The following is an 18,050-nucleotide window of genomic DNA, read 5'->3' on the forward strand; positions in this document are numbered from 1 at the left end:
GCTTTGGAGATGGGGATACCCAAGAAGGGGCGCCTTAGCCCGCATAAAGTGAAAGTCTCGCATTTGATGACAATGCTGAGGTGCGCAGGGCAGAGCAATCCGAGTGCATGTTGTGTCACTTGTCTATAGTGCATGCCATGTCTTTTGGGTGTCCTGTGTCACAGGTCTTTTGCCTTAGCCCTTTGATGTGCTTGCAGTCATGCTTTCCACCCTGAGTTCTCTCTCCTTGTTGTATCCTCTCGTTTGTCATCTCCTCTGTCATGGGTGCCTGCATGGGTTTGGCCCAGAGCTGCTCTGCCCTGCAGCATACTCTGGCATATCGGTGTAATAGAACAAGGCTTGGGGACTTGAAATTTGTAATGTAGGGTGCAGTTTGTCCTCTAGTTGATATTTCTAGATTGTCACAAGATGGCTGGAGCTGTGAAGTTCTCATGCAGCCCTTTGACTTTTGTCATCACTTTCTTGCAGATGCAGACAGATTAAATCTGTGCCAGAGCGCCCTATACCGGGTGACGGGGTTCCCACAGGAAGGTCAGTCACTGTTTGTGTTTCCTCAGCAAGTGTTACTGGTGGCTTTGTTACAGGATCGTTCTTTGTCTTTGTTCTTAGGAGGTAAAGCCAGATCTCATCAGTCAAGGTCAAGTGAATGAGGTAAGAAGTTACTGGTGGAAAGAACCACTTGGTATTCCTTGGGTGCCAAGTTCTGGTACAGCTCTAAGCATCCATTGTCATTTGTGTGTTTCAGGCGGTCCCCTTGTATTACACTGAAACCCCTCACCGACTGGCTGATGGACCTGGCTCGCTGCCCTCGTGAGTCCTCTGCAAGTATCATGGGACTCTGCGATGAAGCCTTTACCTTTTCCATGTGAAGGTACCGTCTGGGTAGCCTTCAGCAACGGCCGAGGAGTTGCAGCATGTCAGGGAGGGAGGAGGAACAAGGGTCCACTCAGGTTTCAGCAATGCTGCATAACCTCGTCTCCCCTCAACCCAGGTATACCCTGCGATGATGGCGTCGGCCTTGGAGCGCGGCCAGAGCGTGTGGCCCGAGGACCCTGGCCTTCTTAGGAGACGGTGAGTAGTGGAATTGATGGGTTTTGGCTGACATGCCACTAAGCTCATATACTGATGTTTGTTTGTCTCTATTGTAGCTGAGAGACAGCAGCCGGGCAATGGCAGAAGCTTCTGGGCCTGCAAGAGGCCGCCTTCTTTTGCGCCCCAGGAAGATTCACATCCCCAGATGTCCGAGAGATAAGTTGAGGGATATGACCCACGGAGGGAATGAAAGCGGGGTGTCGGGTTGGGGCTTGCTGGGAGGGAGTTTGAGTCAGCTTTGGAGATGGGGAGGTCCAAGAAGGGGCCCCTTAGCCCGCATAATGGGAAAGCCTCACATTTGATCGCAATGCTGAGGTGCGCAGGGCAGAGCAATCCGAGTGCATGTTGTGTCACTTGTCTATTGTGCATGCCGTGTCTTTTGGGCATCTTGTGTCACAGGTCTTTTGCCTTAGCCCTTTGATGTGCTTGCAGTCGTGCTTTTTGCTGAGAGTTCTCTCTCCTCATTGCATCCCCTCTTTTGTCGTCTCCTGTGTCACGGGTGCCTGCATGGGTTTGGCCCAGAGCTGCTCTGCCCTGCTGCATACCCTGGCATATCGATGTAATAGATCAAGGCCCAAGGCCTTTAAATCCGTAATGTATGGTGTAGTCTGGCCTCTAGATGATATTCCTAGGTTGTCACAAGATGGCTGGAGCTGTGAAGTTCTCATGCAGCCCTTTGACTTTTGTCATCACTTTCTTGCAGATGCAGACAGATTAAATCTGTGGCAGAGCGCCCCATACCAGGTGAGGGGGTTTCCTGCAGGAAGGTCAGTCACCGTTTGTTTGCGGGGCAAGTGTAATTGGTGGCTGTGTTACAGCATCGTTCTTCGTCTTTGTTTTTAGGAGGTAATGCCAGATCTCAGCAGTTAAAGTCAAGTTAGTGAGGTAAGTGGTGACCGGTGTACTGAACCGGTTGTTATTGTTTCGATGCCAAGTTCTGTCACTCTAAGCTTTAAGCATCCATTATCATTTGTATGCTTTAGGCAGTCCCCATGTATTATGGTGAAACTCCTTGCCAAGTGGCTGATGGACCTGGCTCGCCGCTGTCGTTAGCCCGCCGGAAGTATTACAGGACTCCGTGACGAAGCCTTTACCTTTTCCATTTGAACGTGCCGTCCAGGTTGCCTTCGGCAACGGCCAGGTAGTTGCAGTGAGTTGCGGAGGGAGGGAGGAGCAAGGGCCCACTCAAGTTTCGGCAATGCCGCATCACCTCGTCTCCTCTTAACCCAGGTATACTCTGTGACGATGACGATGGCGTTGGCCTCAGAGCGTGGCCAAAGCGTGCGGCCTGAGGAGGCCAGCCTTTTTAGGAGACGGTGAGTGGCAGAATTGACAGGTTTTGGCTGAGGTGCCACTAAGTTCATGCACTGATGTTTGTCTGGTTTTCTTTATTGTAGCTGACTAAAAGAGAACCAGCCTGGTGAAGGCACGAGCTTCCCGCATGGTGATGCAGCTGTCTTTTGCACCCGAGGCAGATTGACATCCCCAGACATCCAAGAGATAAGTCGAGACCTGTGACCCACAGTAGGGGTGAAAGCGGGGTGTTGAGTTGGGACTCACCAGGAGGTATTTTTGAGTCAGATTTGGAGGTGGGGATACCCAAGAAGGGGTATCCCTTAGGCCCCATAAAGCTTAAGTCTTGCTTTTGATCACAGTGCCGAGGTGTGCAGGGCAGAGCAGGCCTGGTACATGTCACCTGTCTATTGTGCGTTCTGTCTTTTGTGCATCTCATGTCACAGGTCTTTTGCCTTAGCCCTTTGAGATGCTTATTGCAAACTCTGGGCATTATTCTTAGCATCTCTGTTCTTGGTGTTCCTCAGTGTGGTGCCGATACCATTGATCCTTTGACTCGTGAGCTTGGAGGTGCATCAGGATCATGTCTCTCTTCAGCGACGTTGAGTCGGGTGTCTTTTCAGGTCTTGTTCTGAGCTGCATTGTCAGCTGTGCACTGCAATGATCCATTATAGAGGATGAAGGCTTGTAAGAATGTGAAGCTAGCTAGAGGATTCCACCCGTCCAATTCTCGGGCATCCATCTTTGCGGTTCTTGGAATAAGCCCTTCTGTTATCATCCTCTTCTGCCAGGGTTCTTGCAGCCTCGTTGGCTCACCGTCGGTCTCGCCGTGGTCATCTCATTCCTCATTTGCTCGGTCCTTGTGATCATCTAGCGTAGAGTTTTCTCTCCTTGTTGTGTCCCCTTGTTTGTCATCTTCTGTGTCACGGGTGCCTGAGTGGGTTTGGCCCAGAGCTGCTCTGCCCTGCAGCATACTGTGGAGTATGGGTGTAATAGGACAAGGCCTGGGGATGTGGAATTTGTGGTGTAGGTTGTAGCTTGGCCTCAAGATGGTATTCCTAGACTCATACAGGATGGCTGGAGCTGTGAAGTTCTCATGCAGCTCTTTGACTTTTGTCATCACTTTCTTGCAGATGCAGACGGATTAAATCTGCGGCAGAGCGCCCCATACCGTGTGAGGGGGTTCCCACATGAAGGTCGGTCACTGTTTGTCTTTGCAGGGCAAACATAAATGGTGGCTGTGTTACAGGATTGTTCTTTGTCTTTGTTCTTAGGAGGTAAAGCCAGATCTTAGCAGTCAAGGTCAAGTGAATGAGGTAAGAAGTCACTGGTGGAAAGAACCACTTGGTATTCCTTGGGTGCCAAGTTCTGGTACAGCTCTAAGCATCCATTGTCATTTGTGTGTTTCAGGTAGTCCCCTTGTATTACACCAAACTCCTCCCCGACTGGCTGACAGACTTGTCTTGCCGCCCTCCTGAGTCCTCCGCAAGTATCATGGGACTCTGCGATGAAGCCTTTACCTTTTCCATGTGAAGGTACCGTCCCGGTAGCCTTTGGCGACGGCCGAGGAGTTGCGGCAAGTCGGGGTGGGGGGGGGGAGCGAGGGTCCGCTCAAGTTTCAGCAGTCCCGCATCACCTCCTCTCCTCTTAACTCAGGTATACCCTGCGATGACGGTATCGGCCTCGGGGCGCGGCCAAAGCGTGGGGCCCAAGGACCCCGGCCTTCTTAGGAGACGGTGAGTAGTGGAACTGTTGGGGGCTTGGCCAATGTGCCACGAAGTTCGTGTACTGATGTTTGGTTTTCTTTATTGTAGCCGTCTAAAAGACAAAAGCCCGGCGATGGTAGGAGCTTCCAGGATGGTGAGGCGGTCTTCTTTTGCGTCCCAGGTGGATTCACATCTCAGGACGTCTGAGAGATAAGTCAAGGGGATGAAAGCGGAGTATCGAGTCGGGCCTCGCCGGGAGGGATTTTTGCGTCAGCTTTGGAGATGGGGATACCCAAGAAGGGGCGCCTTAGCCCGCATAAAGTGAAAGTCTCGCATTTGATGACAATGCTGAGGTGCGCAGGGCAGAGCAATCCGAGTGCATGTTGTGTCACTTGTCTATAGTGCATGCCATGTCTTTTGGGTGTCCTGTGTCACAGGTCTTTTGCCTTAGCCCTTTGATGTGCTTGCAGTCATGCTTTCCACCCTGAGTTCTCTCTCCTTGTTGTATCCTCTCGTTTGTCATCTCCTCTGTCATGGGTGCCTGCATGGGTTTGGCCCAGAGCTGCTCTGCCCTGCAGCATACTCTGGCATATCGGTGTAATAGAACAAGGCTTGGGGACTTGAAATTTGTAATGTAGGGTGCAGTTTGTCCTCTAGTTGATATTTCTAGATTGTCACAAGATGGCTGGAGCTGTGAAGTTCTCATGCAGCCCTTTGACTTTTGTCATCACTTTCTTGCAGATGCAGACAGATTAAATCTGTGCCAGAGCGCCCTATACCGGGTGACGGGGTTCCCACAGGAAGGTCAGTCACTGTTTGTGTTTCCTCAGCAAGTGTTACTGGTGGCTTTGTTACAGGATCGTTCTTTGTCTTTGTTCTTAGGAGGTAAAGCCAGATCTCATCAGTCAAGGTCAAGTGAATGAGGTAAGAAGTTACTGGTGGAAAGAACCACTTGGTATTCCTTGGGTGCCAAGTTCTGGTACAGCTCTAAGCATCCATTGTCATTTGTGTGTTTCAGGCGGTCCCCTTGTATTACACTGAAACCCCTCACCGACTGGCTGATGGACCTGGCTCGCTGCCCTCGTGAGTCCTCTGCAAGTATCATGGGACTCTGCGATGAAGCCTTTACCTTTTCCATGTGAAGGTACCGTCTGGGTAGCCTTCAGCAACGGCCGAGGAGTTGCAGCATGTCAGGGAGGGAGGAGGAACAAGGGTCCACTCAGGTTTCAGCAATGCTGCATAACCTCGTCTCCCCTCAACCCAGGTATACCCTGCGATGATGGCGTCGGCCTTGGAGCGCGGCCAGAGCGTGTGGCCCGAGGACCCTGGCCTTCTTAGGAGACGGTGAGTAGTGGAATTGATGGGTTTTGGCTGACATGCCACTAAGCTCATATACTGATGTTTGTTTGTCTCTATTGTAGCTGAGAGACAGCAGCCTGGCAATGGCAGAAGCTTCTGGGCCTGCAAGAGGCCGCCTTCTTTTGCGCCCCAGGAAGATTCACATCCCCAGATGTCCGAGAGATAAGTTGAGGGATATGACCCACGGAGGGAATGAAAGCGGGGTGTCGGGTTGGGGCTTGCTGGGAGGGAGTTTGAGTCAGCTTTGGAGATGGGGAGGTCCAAGAAGGGGCCCCTTAGCCCGCATAATGGGAAAGCCTCACATTTGATCGCAATGCTGAGGTGCGCAGGGCAGAGCAATCCGAGTGCATGTTGTGTCACTTGTCTATTGTGCATGCCGTGTCTTTTGGGCATCTTGTGTCACAGGTCTTTTGCCTTAGCCCTTTGATGTGCTTGCAGTCGTGCTTTTTGCTGAGAGTTCTCTCTCCTCATTGCATCCCCTCTTTTGTCGTCTCCTGTGTCACGGGTGCCTGCATGGGTTTGGCCCAGAGCTGCTCTGCCCTGCTGCATACCCTGGCATATCGATGTAATAGATCAAGGCCCAAGGCCTTTAAATCCGTAATGTATGGTGTAGTCTGGCCTCTAGATGATATTCCTAGGTTGTCACAAGATGGCTGGAGCTGTGAAGTTCTCATGCAGCCCTTTGACTTTTGTCATCACTTTCTTGCAGATGCAGACAGATTAAATCTGTGGCAGAGCGCCCCATACCAGGTGAGGGGGTTTCCTGCAGGAAGGTCAGTCACCGTTTGTTTGCGGGGCAAGTGTAATTGGTGGCTGTGTTACAGCATCGTTCTTCGTCTTTGTTTTTAGGAGGTAATGCCAGATCTCAGCAGTTAAAGTCAAGTTAGTGAGGTAAGTGGTGACCGGTGTACTGAACCGGTTGTTATTGTTTCGATGCCAAGTTCTGTCACTCTAAGCTTTAAGCATCCATTATCATTTGTATGCTTTAGGCAGTCCCCATGTATTATGGTGAAACTCCTTGCCAAGTGGCTGATGGACCTGGCTCGCCGCTGTCGTTAGCCCGCCGGAAGTATTACAGGACTCCGTGACGAAGCCTTTACCTTTTCCATTTGAACGTGCCGTCCAGGTTGCCTTCGGCAACGGCCAGGTAGTTGCAGTGAGTTGCGGAGGGAGGGAGGAGCAAGGGCCCACTCAAGTTTCGGCAATGCCGCATCACCTCGTCTCCTCTTAACCCAGGTATACTCTGTGACGATGACGATGGCGTTGGCCTCAGAGCGTGGCCAAAGCGTGCGGCCTGAGGAGGCCAGCCTTTTTAGGAGACGGTGAGTGGCAGAATTGACAGGTTTTGGCTGAGGTGCCACTAAGTTCATGCACTGATGTTTGTCTGGTTTTCTTTATTGTAGCTGACTAAAAGAGAACCAGCCTGGTGAAGGCACGAGCTTCCCGCATGGTGATGCAGCTGTCTTTTGCACCCGAGGCAGATTGACATCCCCAGACATCCAAGAGATAAGTCGAGACCTGTGACCCACAGTAGGGGTGAAAGCGGGGTGTTGAGTTGGGACTCACCAGGAGGTATTTTTGAGTCAGATTTGGAGGTGGGGATACCCAAGAAGGGGTATCCCTTAGGCCCCATAAAGCTTAAGTCTTGCTTTTGATCACAGTGCCGAGGTGTGCAGGGCAGAGCAGGCCTGGTACATGTCACCTGTCTATTGTGCGTTCTGTCTTTTGTGCATCTCATGTCACAGGTCTTTTGCCTTAGCCCTTTGAGATGCTTATTGCAAACTCTGGGCATTATTCTTAGCATCTCTGTTCTTGGTGTTCCTCAGTGTGGTGCCGATACCATTGATCCTTTGACTCGTGAGCTTGGAGGTGCATCAGGATCATGTCTCTCTTCAGCGACGTTGAGTCGGGTGTCTTTTCAGGTCTTGTTCTGAGCTGCATTGTCAGCTGTGCACTGCAATGATCCATTATAGAGGATGAAGGCTTGTAAGAATGTGAAGCTAGCTAGAGGATTCCACCCGTCCAATTCTCGGGCATCCATCTTTGCGGTTCTTGGAATAAGCCCTTCTGTTATCATCCTCTTCTGCCAGGGTTCTTGCAGCCTCGTTGGCTCACCGTCGGTCTCGCCGTGGTCATCTCATTCCTCATTTGCTCGGTCCTTGTGATCATCTAGCGTAGAGTTTTCTCTCCTTGTTGTGTCCCCTTGTTTGTCATCTTCTGTGTCACGGGTGCCTGAGTGGGTTTGGCCCAGAGCTGCTCTGCCCTGCAGCATACTGTGGAGTATGGGTGTAATAGGACAAGGCCTGGGGATGTGGAATTTGTGGTGTAGGTTGTAGCTTGGCCTCAAGATGGTATTCCTAGACTCATACAGGATGGCTGGAGCTGTGAAGTTCTCATGCAGCTCTTTGACTTTTGTCATCACTTTCTTGCAGATGCAGACGGATTAAATCTGCGGCAGAGCGCCCCATACCGTGTGAGGGGGTTCCCACATGAAGGTCGGTCACTGTTTGTCTTTGCAGGGCAAACATAAATGGTGGCTGTGTTACAGGATTGTTCTTTGTCTTTGTTCTTAGGAGGTAAAGCCAGATCTTAGCAGTCAAGGTCAAGTGAATGAGGTAAGAAGTCACTGGTGGAAAGAACCACTTGGTATTCCTTGGGTGCCAAGTTCTGGTACAGCTCTAAGCATCCATTGTCATTTGTGTGTTTCAGGTAGTCCCCTTGTATTACACCAAACTCCTCCCCGACTGGCTGACAGACTTGTCTTGCCGCCCTCCTGAGTCCTCCGCAAGTATCATGGGACTCTGCGATGAAGCCTTTACCTTTTCCATGTGAAGGTACCGTCCCGGTAGCCTTTGGCGACGGCCGAGGAGTTGCGGCAAGTCGGGGTGGGGGGGGGGAGCGAGGGTCCGCTCAAGTTTCAGCAGTCCCGCATCACCTCCTCTCCTCTTAACTCAGGTATACCCTGCGATGACGGTATCGGCCTCGGGGCGCGGCCAAAGCGTGGGGCCCAAGGACCCCGGCCTTCTTAGGAGACGGTGAGTAGTGGAACTGTTGGGGGCTTGGCCAATGTGCCACGAAGTTCGTGTACTGATGTTTGGTTTTCTTTATTGTAGCCGTCTAAAAGACAAAAGCCCGGCGATGGTAGGAGCTTCCAGGATGGTGAGGCGGTCTTCTTTTGCGTCCCAGGTGGATTCACATCTCAGGACGTCTGAGAGATAAGTCAAGGGGATGAAAGCGGAGTATCGAGTCGGGCCTCGCCGGGAGGGATTTTTGCGTCAGCTTTGGAGATGGGGATACCCAAGAAGGGGCGCCTTAGCCCGCATAAAGTGAAAGTCTCGCATTTGATGACAATGCTGAGGTGCGCAGGGCAGAGCAATCCGAGTGCATGTTGTGTCACTTGTCTATAGTGCATGCCATGTCTTTTGGGTGTCCTGTGTCACAGGTCTTTTGCCTTAGCCCTTTGATGTGCTTGCAGTCATGCTTTCCACCCTGAGTTCTCTCTCCTTGTTGTATCCTCTCGTTTGTCATCTCCTCTGTCATGGGTGCCTGCATGGGTTTGGCCCAGAGCTGCTCTGCCCTGCAGCATACTCTGGCATATCGGTGTAATAGAACAAGGCTTGGGGACTTGAAATTTGTAATGTAGGGTGCAGTTTGTCCTCTAGTTGATATTTCTAGATTGTCACAAGATGGCTGGAGCTGTGAAGTTCTCATGCAGCCCTTTGACTTTTGTCATCACTTTCTTGCAGATGCAGACAGATTAAATCTGTGCCAGAGCGCCCTATACCGGGTGACGGGGTTCCCACAGGAAGGTCAGTCACTGTTTGTGTTTCCTCAGCAAGTGTTACTGGTGGCTTTGTTACAGGATCGTTCTTTGTCTTTGTTCTTAGGAGGTAAAGCCAGATCTCATCAGTCAAGGTCAAGTGAATGAGGTAAGAAGTTACTGGTGGAAAGAACCACTTGGTATTCCTTGGGTGCCAAGTTCTGGTACAGCTCTAAGCATCCATTGTCATTTGTGTGTTTCAGGCGGTCCCCTTGTATTACACTGAAACCCCTCACCGACTGGCTGATGGACCTGGCTCGCTGCCCTCGTGAGTCCTCTGCAAGTATCATGGGACTCTGCGATGAAGCCTTTACCTTTTCCATGTGAAGGTACCGTCTGGGTAGCCTTCAGCAACGGCCGAGGAGTTGCAGCATGTCAGGGAGGGAGGAGGAACAAGGGTCCACTCAGGTTTCAGCAATGCTGCATAACCTCGTCTCCCCTCAACCCAGGTATACCCTGCGATGATGGCGTCGGCCTTGGAGCGCGGCCAGAGCGTGTGGCCCGAGGACCCTGGCCTTCTTAGGAGACGGTGAGTAGTGGAATTGATGGGTTTTGGCTGACATGCCACTAAGCTCATATACTGATGTTTGTTTGTCTCTATTGTAGCTGAGAGACAGCAGCCTGGCAATGGCAGAAGCTTCTGGGCCTGCAAGAGGCCGCCTTCTTTTGCGCCCCAGGAAGATTCACATCCCCAGATGTCCGAGAGATAAGTTGAGGGATATGACCCACGGAGGGAATGAAAGCGGGGTGTCGGGTTGGGGCTTGCTGGGAGGGAGTTTGAGTCAGCTTTGGAGATGGGGAGGTCCAAGAAGGGGCCCCTTAGCCCGCATAATGGGAAAGCCTCACATTTGATCGCAATGCTGAGGTGCGCAGGGCAGAGCAATCCAAGTGCATGTTGTGTCACTTGTCTATTGTGCATGCCGTGTCTTTTGGGCATCTTGTGTCACAGGTCTTTTGCCTTAGCCCTTTGATGTGCTTGCAGTCGTGCTTTTTGCTGAGAGTTCTCTCTCCTCATTGCATCCCCTCTTTTGTCGTCTCCTGTGTCACGGGTGCCTGCATGGGTTTGGCCCAGAGCTGCTCTGCCCTGCTGCATACCCTGGCATATCGATGTAATAGATCAAGGCCCAAGGCCTTTAAATCCGTAATGTATGGTGTAGTCTGGCCTCTAGATGATATTCCTAGGTTGTCACAAGATGGCTGGAGCTGTGAAGTTCTCATGCAGCCCTTTGACTTTTGTCATCACTTTCTTGCAGATGCAGACAGATTAAATCTGTGGCAGAGCGCCCCATACCAGGTGAGGGGGTTTCCTGCAGGAAGGTCAGTCACCGTTTGTTTGCGGGGCAAGTGTAATTGGTGGCTGTGTTACAGCATCGTTCTTCGTCTTTGTTTTTAGGAGGTAATGCCAGATCTCAGCAGTTAAAGTCAAGTTAGTGAGGTAAGTGGTGACCGGTGTACTGAACCGGTTGTTATTGTTTCGATGCCAAGTTCTGTCACTCTAAGCTTTAAGCATCCATTATCATTTGTATGCTTTAGGCAGTCCCCATGTTTTATGGTGAAACTCCTTGCCAAGTGGCTGATGGACCTGGCTCGCCGCTGTCGTTAGCCCGCCGGAAGTATTACAGGACTCCGTGACGAAGCCTTTACCTTTTCCATTTGAACGTGCCGTCCAGGTTGCCTTCGGCAACGGCCGGGTAGTTGCAGTGAGTTGCGGAGGGAGGGAGGAGCAAGGGCCCACTCAAGTTTCGGCAATGCCGCATCACCTCGTCTCCTCTTAACCCAGGTATACTCTGTGACGATGACGATGGCGTTGGCCTCAGAGCGTGGCCAAAGCGTGCGGCCTGAGGAGGCCAGCCTTTTTAGGAGACGGTGAGTGGCAGAATTGACAGGTTTTGGCTGAGGTGCCACTAAGTTCATGCACTGATGTTTGTCTGGTTTTCTTTATTGTAGCTGACTAAAAGAGAACCAGCCTGGTGAAGGCACGAGCTTCCCGCATGGTGATGCAGCTGTCTTTTGCACCCGAGGCAGATTGACATCCCCAGACATCCAAGAGATAAGTCGAGACCTGTGACCCACAGTAGGGGTGAAAGCGGGGTGTTGAGTTGGGACTCACCAGGAGGTATTTTTGAGTCAGATTTGGAGGTGGGGATACCCAAGAAGGGGTATCCCTTAGGCCCCATAAAGCTTAAGTCTTGCTTTTGATCACAGTGCCGAGGTGTGCAGGGCAGAGCAGGCCTGGTACATGTCACCTGTCTATTGTGCGTTCTGTCTTTTGTGCATCTCATGTCACAGGTCTTTTGCCTTAGCCCTTTGAGATGCTTATTGCAAACTCTGGGCATTATTCTTAGCATCTCTGTTCTTGGTGTTCCTCAGTGTGGTGCCGATACCATTGATCCTTTGACTCGTGAGCTTGGAGGTGCATCAGGATCATGTCTCTCTTCAGCGACGTTGAGTCGGGTGTCTTTTCAGGTCTTGTTCTGAGCTGCATTGTCAGCTGTGCACTGCAATGATCCATTATAGAGGATGAAGGCTTGTAAGAATGTGAAGCTAGCTAGAGGATTCCACCCGTCCAATTCTCGGGCATCCATCTTTGCGGTTCTTGGAATAAGCCCTTCTGTTATCATCCTCTTCTGCCAGGGTTCTTGCAGCCTCGTTGGCTCACCGTCGGTCTCGCCGTGGTCATCTCATTCCTCATTTGCTCGGTCCTTGTGATCATCTAGCGTAGAGTTTTCTCTCCTTGTTGTGTCCCCTTGTTTGTCATCTTCTGTGTCACGGGTGCCTGAGTGGGTTTGGCCCAGAGCTGCTCTGCCCTGCAGCATACTGTGGAGTATGGGTGTAATAGGACAAGGCCTGGGGATGTGGAATTTGTGGTGTAGGTTGTAGCTTGGCCTCAAGATGGTATTCCTAGACTCATACAGGATGGCTGGAGCTGTGAAGTTCTCATGCAGCTCTTTGACTTTTGTCATCACTTTCTTGCAGATGCAGACGGATTAAATCTGCGGCAGAGCGCCCCATACCGTGTGAGGGGGTTCCCACATGAAGGTCGGTCACTGTTTGTCTTTGCAGGGCAAACATAAATGGTGGCTGTGTTACAGGATTGTTCTTTGTCTTTGTTCTTAGGAGGTAAAGCCAGATCTTAGCAGTCAAGGTCAAGTGAATGAGGTAAGAAGTCACTGGTGGAAAGAACCACTTGGTATTCCTTGGGTGCCAAGTTCTGGTACAGCTCTAAGCATCCATTGTCATTTGTGTGTTTCAGGTAGTCCCCTTGTATTACACCAAACTCCTCCCCGACTGGCTGACAGACTTGTCTTGCCGCCCTCCTGAGTCCTCCGCAAGTATCATGGGACCCTGCGATGAAGCCTTTACCTTTTCCATGTGAAGGTACCGTCCGGGTAGCCTTTGGCGACGGCCGAGGAGTTGCGGCAAGTCGGGGTGGGGGGGGGGGGGAGCGGGGGTCCGCTCAAGTTTCAGCAGTCCCGCATCACCTCCTCTCCTCTTAACTCAGGTATACCCTGCGATGACGGTATCGGCCTCGGGGCGCGGCCAAAGCGTGGGGCCCAAGGACCCCGGCCTTCTTAGGAGACGGTGAGTAGTGGAACTGTTGGGGGCTTGGCCAATGTGCCACGAAGTTCGTGTACTGATGTTTGGTTTTCTTTATTGTAGCCGTCTAAAAGACAAAAGCCCGGCGATGGTAGGAGCTTCCAGGATGGTGAGGCGGTCTTCTTTTGCGTCCCAGGTGGATTCACATCTCAGGACGTCTGAGAGATAAGTCAAGGGGATGAAAGCGGAGTATCGAGTCGGGCCTCGCCGGGAGGGATTTTTGCGTCAGCTTTGGAGATGGGGATACCCAAGAAGGGGCGCCTTAGCCCGCATAAAGTGAAAGTCTCGCATTTGATGACAATGCTGAGGTGCGCAGGGCAGAGCAATCCGAGTGCATATTGTGTCACTTGTCTATAGTGCATGCCATGTCTTTTGGGTGTCCTGTGTCACAGGTCTTTTGCCTTAGCCCTTTGATGTGCTTGCAGTCATGCTTTCCACCCTGAGTTCTCTCTCCTTGTTGTATCCTCTCGTTTGTCATCTCCTCTGTCATGGGTGCCTGCATGGGTTTGGCCCAGAGCTGCTCTGCCCTGCAGCATACTCTGGCATATCGGTGTAATAGAACAAGGCTTGGGGACTTGAAATTTGTAATGTAGGGTGCAGTTTGTCCTCTAGTTGATATTTCTAGATTGTCACAAGATGGCTGGAGCTGTGAAGTTCTCATGCAGCCCTTTGACTTTTGTCATCACTTTCTTGCAGATGCAGACAGATTAAATCTGTGCCAGAGCGCCCTATGCCGGGTGACGGGGTTCCCACAGGAAGGTCGGTCACTGTTTGTCTTTGCAGGGCGAACATAAATGGTGGCTGTGTTACAGGATTGTTCTTTGTCTTTGTTCTTAGGAGGTAAAGCCAGATCTCAGCAGTCAAGGTCAAGTGAATGATGTAAGAAGTCATTGGTGGAAAGAACCACATGTTATTCCTTGGGTGCCAAGTTCTGGTACAGCTCTAAGCATCCATTGTCATTTGTGTGTTTCAGGCCGTCCCACCGTCTTATGCCGTACTCCTCACCGACTGGCCGACGGACCTGTCTCGCTGCCCTCGTTAGTACTCTGTGAGTATCATGGGACTCTGTGACGAAGCCTTTACCTTTTCCATGTGAGGGTACCCTCCAGGTTGCCTTTGGCAATGGCTGAGGAGTTGCAATACGTTGGGGAGGGAGGGAGGGGGAACGCGGGTCTGCTCAAGTTTTAGCAATGCTACATCACCTCGTCTCCACTCAACTCAGCTATACCCTACAACGATGGTGTTGGCCTTGGAGCGCGGCCAGAGCGTGCGGCCCGAGGACTCCAGCCTTTTTAGGAGACGGTGAGTGGCAGAATTGATGGGTTTTGGCTGAGGTGCCACTAAGCTCATGCACTGATGTTTGTTTGGTTTTGTTTATTGTGGCTGACTAAGAGATAACCAGCCTGGTGAAGGCACCAGCTGCCTGCATGGTGAGGTGGCCGCCTTTTGCACCGGAGGCAGATTGACATCCCCAGATATCCAAGAGATAAGTCGAGACCTGTGACCCACAGTAGGGGTGAAAGCGGGGTGTCGAGTTGGCACTCACCGGAGATATTTTTGAGTCAGATTTGGAGGTGGGGATACCCAAGAAGGGGTATCCCTTAGGCCCCATAAAGCTTAAGTCTTGCTTTTGATCACAGTGCCGAGGTGCGCAGGGCAGAGCAGTCCCGGTACATGTCACGTGTCTATTGTGCGTTCTTTGTCTTTTGTGCATCTCATGTCACAGGTCTTTTGCCTTAGTCCTTTGAGGTGCCAAGCATGTACCTTTTCACTTTGCGGGTATTGTCCAGGCCCCCTCCAGAGTCGGATGAAGATTTGAGGTGCGCCAGGGCAGCAGTGTAGAGGAGCCCTGGGGATTAATCTTCTGGAGGGTGATAGTCATGTTTTCTGTTTTGTCGTCTTAGGTACCCTGAGCCAGTGTGGAGCCGAAGTTTGGAAACGGCCGGTAAGCGATTAGCCTTTGCAGTTATGAGGGAGGGGGGCGTTGCAGAAGGGGTCATTTTTGGGACGTCTCATCGCAGTCTGAAGTTTCTTTCTGAATTTTTGCAGCCTCCAAAGCAGACTACAGGGACCGTACTGATGTCCACAGCGCCCACGTGTTCTTTTCTGTCGAGGATGGATTTTTTCCTCTCATCTCTGAAAGCTAAGTGTTGGGACTTGTGGTTGGGAGAAGGGAAAAACCTTTGGAATCACAGGAGGCAATCTGAAGTTAGCTTAGAGGAGAGGGCTGTAGTGGGATGGGCCCCTTGGAAGTAAAGGGAGAGGGTTTCTCCTTAGCATCACCTGACCCTTTGCCGGGCAGAGCAGTTCCATACCCATGTTTTTGCAAGCTTTGTGCTTTGAGTCTTGATGTCATTGCAGATCTTTTTGCCTGAGGAGCCTGCCTTTGGGTCCGGAGCGGTTGCCCAGCAGTCATCACCTCTTTCTCTAGGCCTACTGAACTTCTTGAGCATCCTCTTAACAGCTTTGGCACTAACTTCTCGTAAGGAGTTGTTTCACGGTCACGTGCTATTGCCATAGAGCCGTCTTTCCTTTGGCATCATCACTTTCTGGCTCATCTTGCAGCAGGAATCTTGGGTCCATCAGGTGAAACTGCTGGGCAGTTTTAACTTCTCTCTGTGTTACGTAGTTTGTGTCTATGTTGTGTAGTTTGTGTCCACCCTCTTCTGTGTCCTAGGGCTTTGTTATGTCTTGATGCTTTATTGGCATTGTTCTGGGCCGTATTGGCAGCAGGGGGGGGGGGGGTCTCTCCTTGTGTACTTTCCCAGATTGGGCTTATTCCAGCATCTTTACATTTTTACTTTTTGAGACCAGAGGAAGTGCAGGAGATGTTCTCATCCATCTTCCTTCTCACTTTTGGTAGTGCCTTCTGTTCACATCCTATTCCCTTAGACTTTTATATGGAGCATATTAGACCCTCCTCACGTGACCGCGGTAGTTCTGTAGGTTTTGTTGCCTTAAAGCATATCAGGCTCAAGAATTAATCTTCCAGAGGGTTATCTCAAGCCGTCGTGTCGTCTTTGCTTATATTCGGCGCACCACCTTGTCCATGTGCTCTTTGCAGTTGGAGCTGCCCTGCCCTGGCAGGGTAATGGTTAAGAAGAACAGTAATAAAACTTAAAGGTTCATATCTTTTCTATGGGGTTTTGGGTAGAAAATTTATGGGCCTAGCGTGGAGATAACTCCTAGCCTTCGGCCCCTCACTGACTGCCTCATGTTGTCTCTCAGGTCCCTGAGGTGGCTTTGGATCTCTGTGGTCACTGATGCTACCAATTTTCCCAGAATCTACCGTTTGATGTCGAGGAGCAGCAGCTGGAAGATGTGCTGAAGCATCTTCATCCGTAGAGTTTTTTGAGTAAGGGCTGCAGAACAAAGGAAGCAGGAAGCTGAAGAGTGTGTGACTGTGTGTGTCTGTGAGAGTTGTCTGTCTTTCTACTTCTGTCTGCCTGTGAGAGCATGTGTGTTGATGGGTTCTAATGTTGTATGTGAGATTTTTGCCTTTCAGGTTTTTCAACACATTTTTAAATTTTGAATTAAAAAAACCCCAGCCAGGTTTGTTCCCCCCCCCCCCCCCAGGTTCTTTTTCCTTCGGTCCTGGCCGGTCTGCGAGGCGACGTTCATCACCAAGGTTTGGGTGCGGACCGTGCCGGCGATGGGGTTTTGTGAGGGAGGATGATTTGGAGGCTCCTGGGAACCACATTCCCATAGAGCGCCGAGGGTTAGTGGAGCGGTCAAGATGAGAGCAAGGGTGGGTTTGTGTGTAAGCTAAAGGAGGTGTGGGTGGTGGATGACTGTTATGTTCTCTACATGTTGCTGTTTTGGGTTTCTTATAACAATAAAAGAAAATGTAATAAACTTTCCAGAAACAGTAGCATTGTTTTATTGTATTGATATGTATTTGGCTTGCATTGCCCTGTATTGTTCTGTATTGGTGTTTGCCACTGAATTTCCATGTATTGCTCCGTGTGTAAATTGGACTTTTGCCAGCATGTATATGGATTGTATTCGTACTTGTGTTTGTATATGTTATTTCCACATTTTGCTGAAGTGTAAATAAAAAAATTCAATGAAGAAAGAAGTTCCAAAGAACTCGCTCAGAACAGGGAAAGAAGAGAAAGCGCACAGACTTTCAATGCAGTACTCTAAAACCGGCGAGAGATTTAGTCTCTGTCGGAGCAAAAGCTCCTCTGGACTCAGGCCCAGAGGGAAGCCAAAGCACGGGGATTGAATTTAAACCTTTGGACAGGCTGAGATACATGAAGCCACACCAAAGTGAAATAGAAACATAGATTTTTAACTTCAGTAGAAATATATGCTAAGTGCCTTAAACATTAAAAAGCTGCAGCAGAGACCTTAAACACAGTTCTTGCTGCAGCAGTGTTACCTTTTCACAGAATTCTTTACTTTAGACAAAATATAGATAGAAGTACACTGTTCATATTTTTTAGATAGACTGTTCACATAAACAATAAGAGCCGATAGAAACTGCATACGCAAATCTGTGTAATACCTATGTAGTACTTGTGTAAGGCTTACGACTGTTAGAATCAGGCCAGGATAGGTTAAGAGAAACTAGAATCGTGTATTAATCTTATTGGTCAGTTAACAAATATAATCCACACTTCTGTAAGAAAAAATATAGAGTGTATAGTACATTGTATAGAGTGCATCAAGTATAGTGTGTATAGTATATAAAGCATATAGAGTATATGGAGCATATAGAACATATAGAAGAGGCTGTTTTTGCCTGCTGTTGCTGCTTGGCTTTGTCATGTAGCCCCCTCTGAACTCTGCCTTCAAGAAAACTATGAGACTATGAAATAAAGAACTTAGCAGAACAGCAGCCTCCTCTGCTCCGTTACCCCGGTCCGAGAAGGAAGGGTACCCCGTCAAAAGCTCAACAAGTCTCGTATATCAAATCTCAAAAGTCACATGCATACTTATGGAACACTTTCTAGTTTAAAAAAATATTTCAAAAACCAACCCTGACAGTTTACCTGCACCTGCCATCAACTATCTATTATCTATGGAAAGGAAAGCCCAGTGCCTCAGCGTGTCAGGTGCAGACAATGAGCCGTCCAGGGAAGGAGCAGCAAATTCTTTCTGCACCTGCCCTCACACTTGGACTGGCAACAACCCCAGGTGTGAGCCGTGAGAATGATGAGGGGGCAGAGCAGCCCCAG

General features: G+C 50.3%; 1 long non-coding RNA gene across 3 annotated transcripts; it reads left to right on the forward strand.

Annotated features, from left to right (window-relative positions):
- The first annotated feature begins 13,837 nt into the window (after positions 1 to 13,837).
- LOC138120522 (uncharacterized) lies at positions 13,838 to 16,435 on the forward strand. Of its 3 annotated transcripts, XR_011155879.1 has the most exons (5): positions 13,838 to 13,915; positions 14,090 to 14,169; positions 14,772 to 14,812; positions 14,917 to 15,349; positions 16,096 to 16,435. It is a non-coding gene; the product is annotated as an uncharacterized lncRNA (long non-coding RNA). The 3 variants fall into 3 exon arrangements; XR_011155880.1 differs by lacking the exons at positions 13,838 to 13,915; positions 14,090 to 14,169 and adding an exon at positions 14,365 to 14,687; XR_011155881.1 differs by lacking the exons at positions 13,838 to 13,915; positions 14,090 to 14,169; positions 14,772 to 14,812; positions 14,917 to 15,349 and adding exons at positions 15,362 to 15,453; positions 15,860 to 15,990.
- The last annotated feature ends 1,615 nt before the right edge of the window (positions 16,436 to 18,050 follow it).

The sequence above is a fragment of the Aphelocoma coerulescens genome, chromosome 19 (assembly GCF_041296385.1).
Source record: "Aphelocoma coerulescens isolate FSJ_1873_10779 chromosome 19, UR_Acoe_1.0, whole genome shotgun sequence".
In the NCBI taxonomy this organism is placed as follows: Eukaryota; Metazoa; Chordata; class Aves; order Passeriformes; family Corvidae; genus Aphelocoma; species Aphelocoma coerulescens.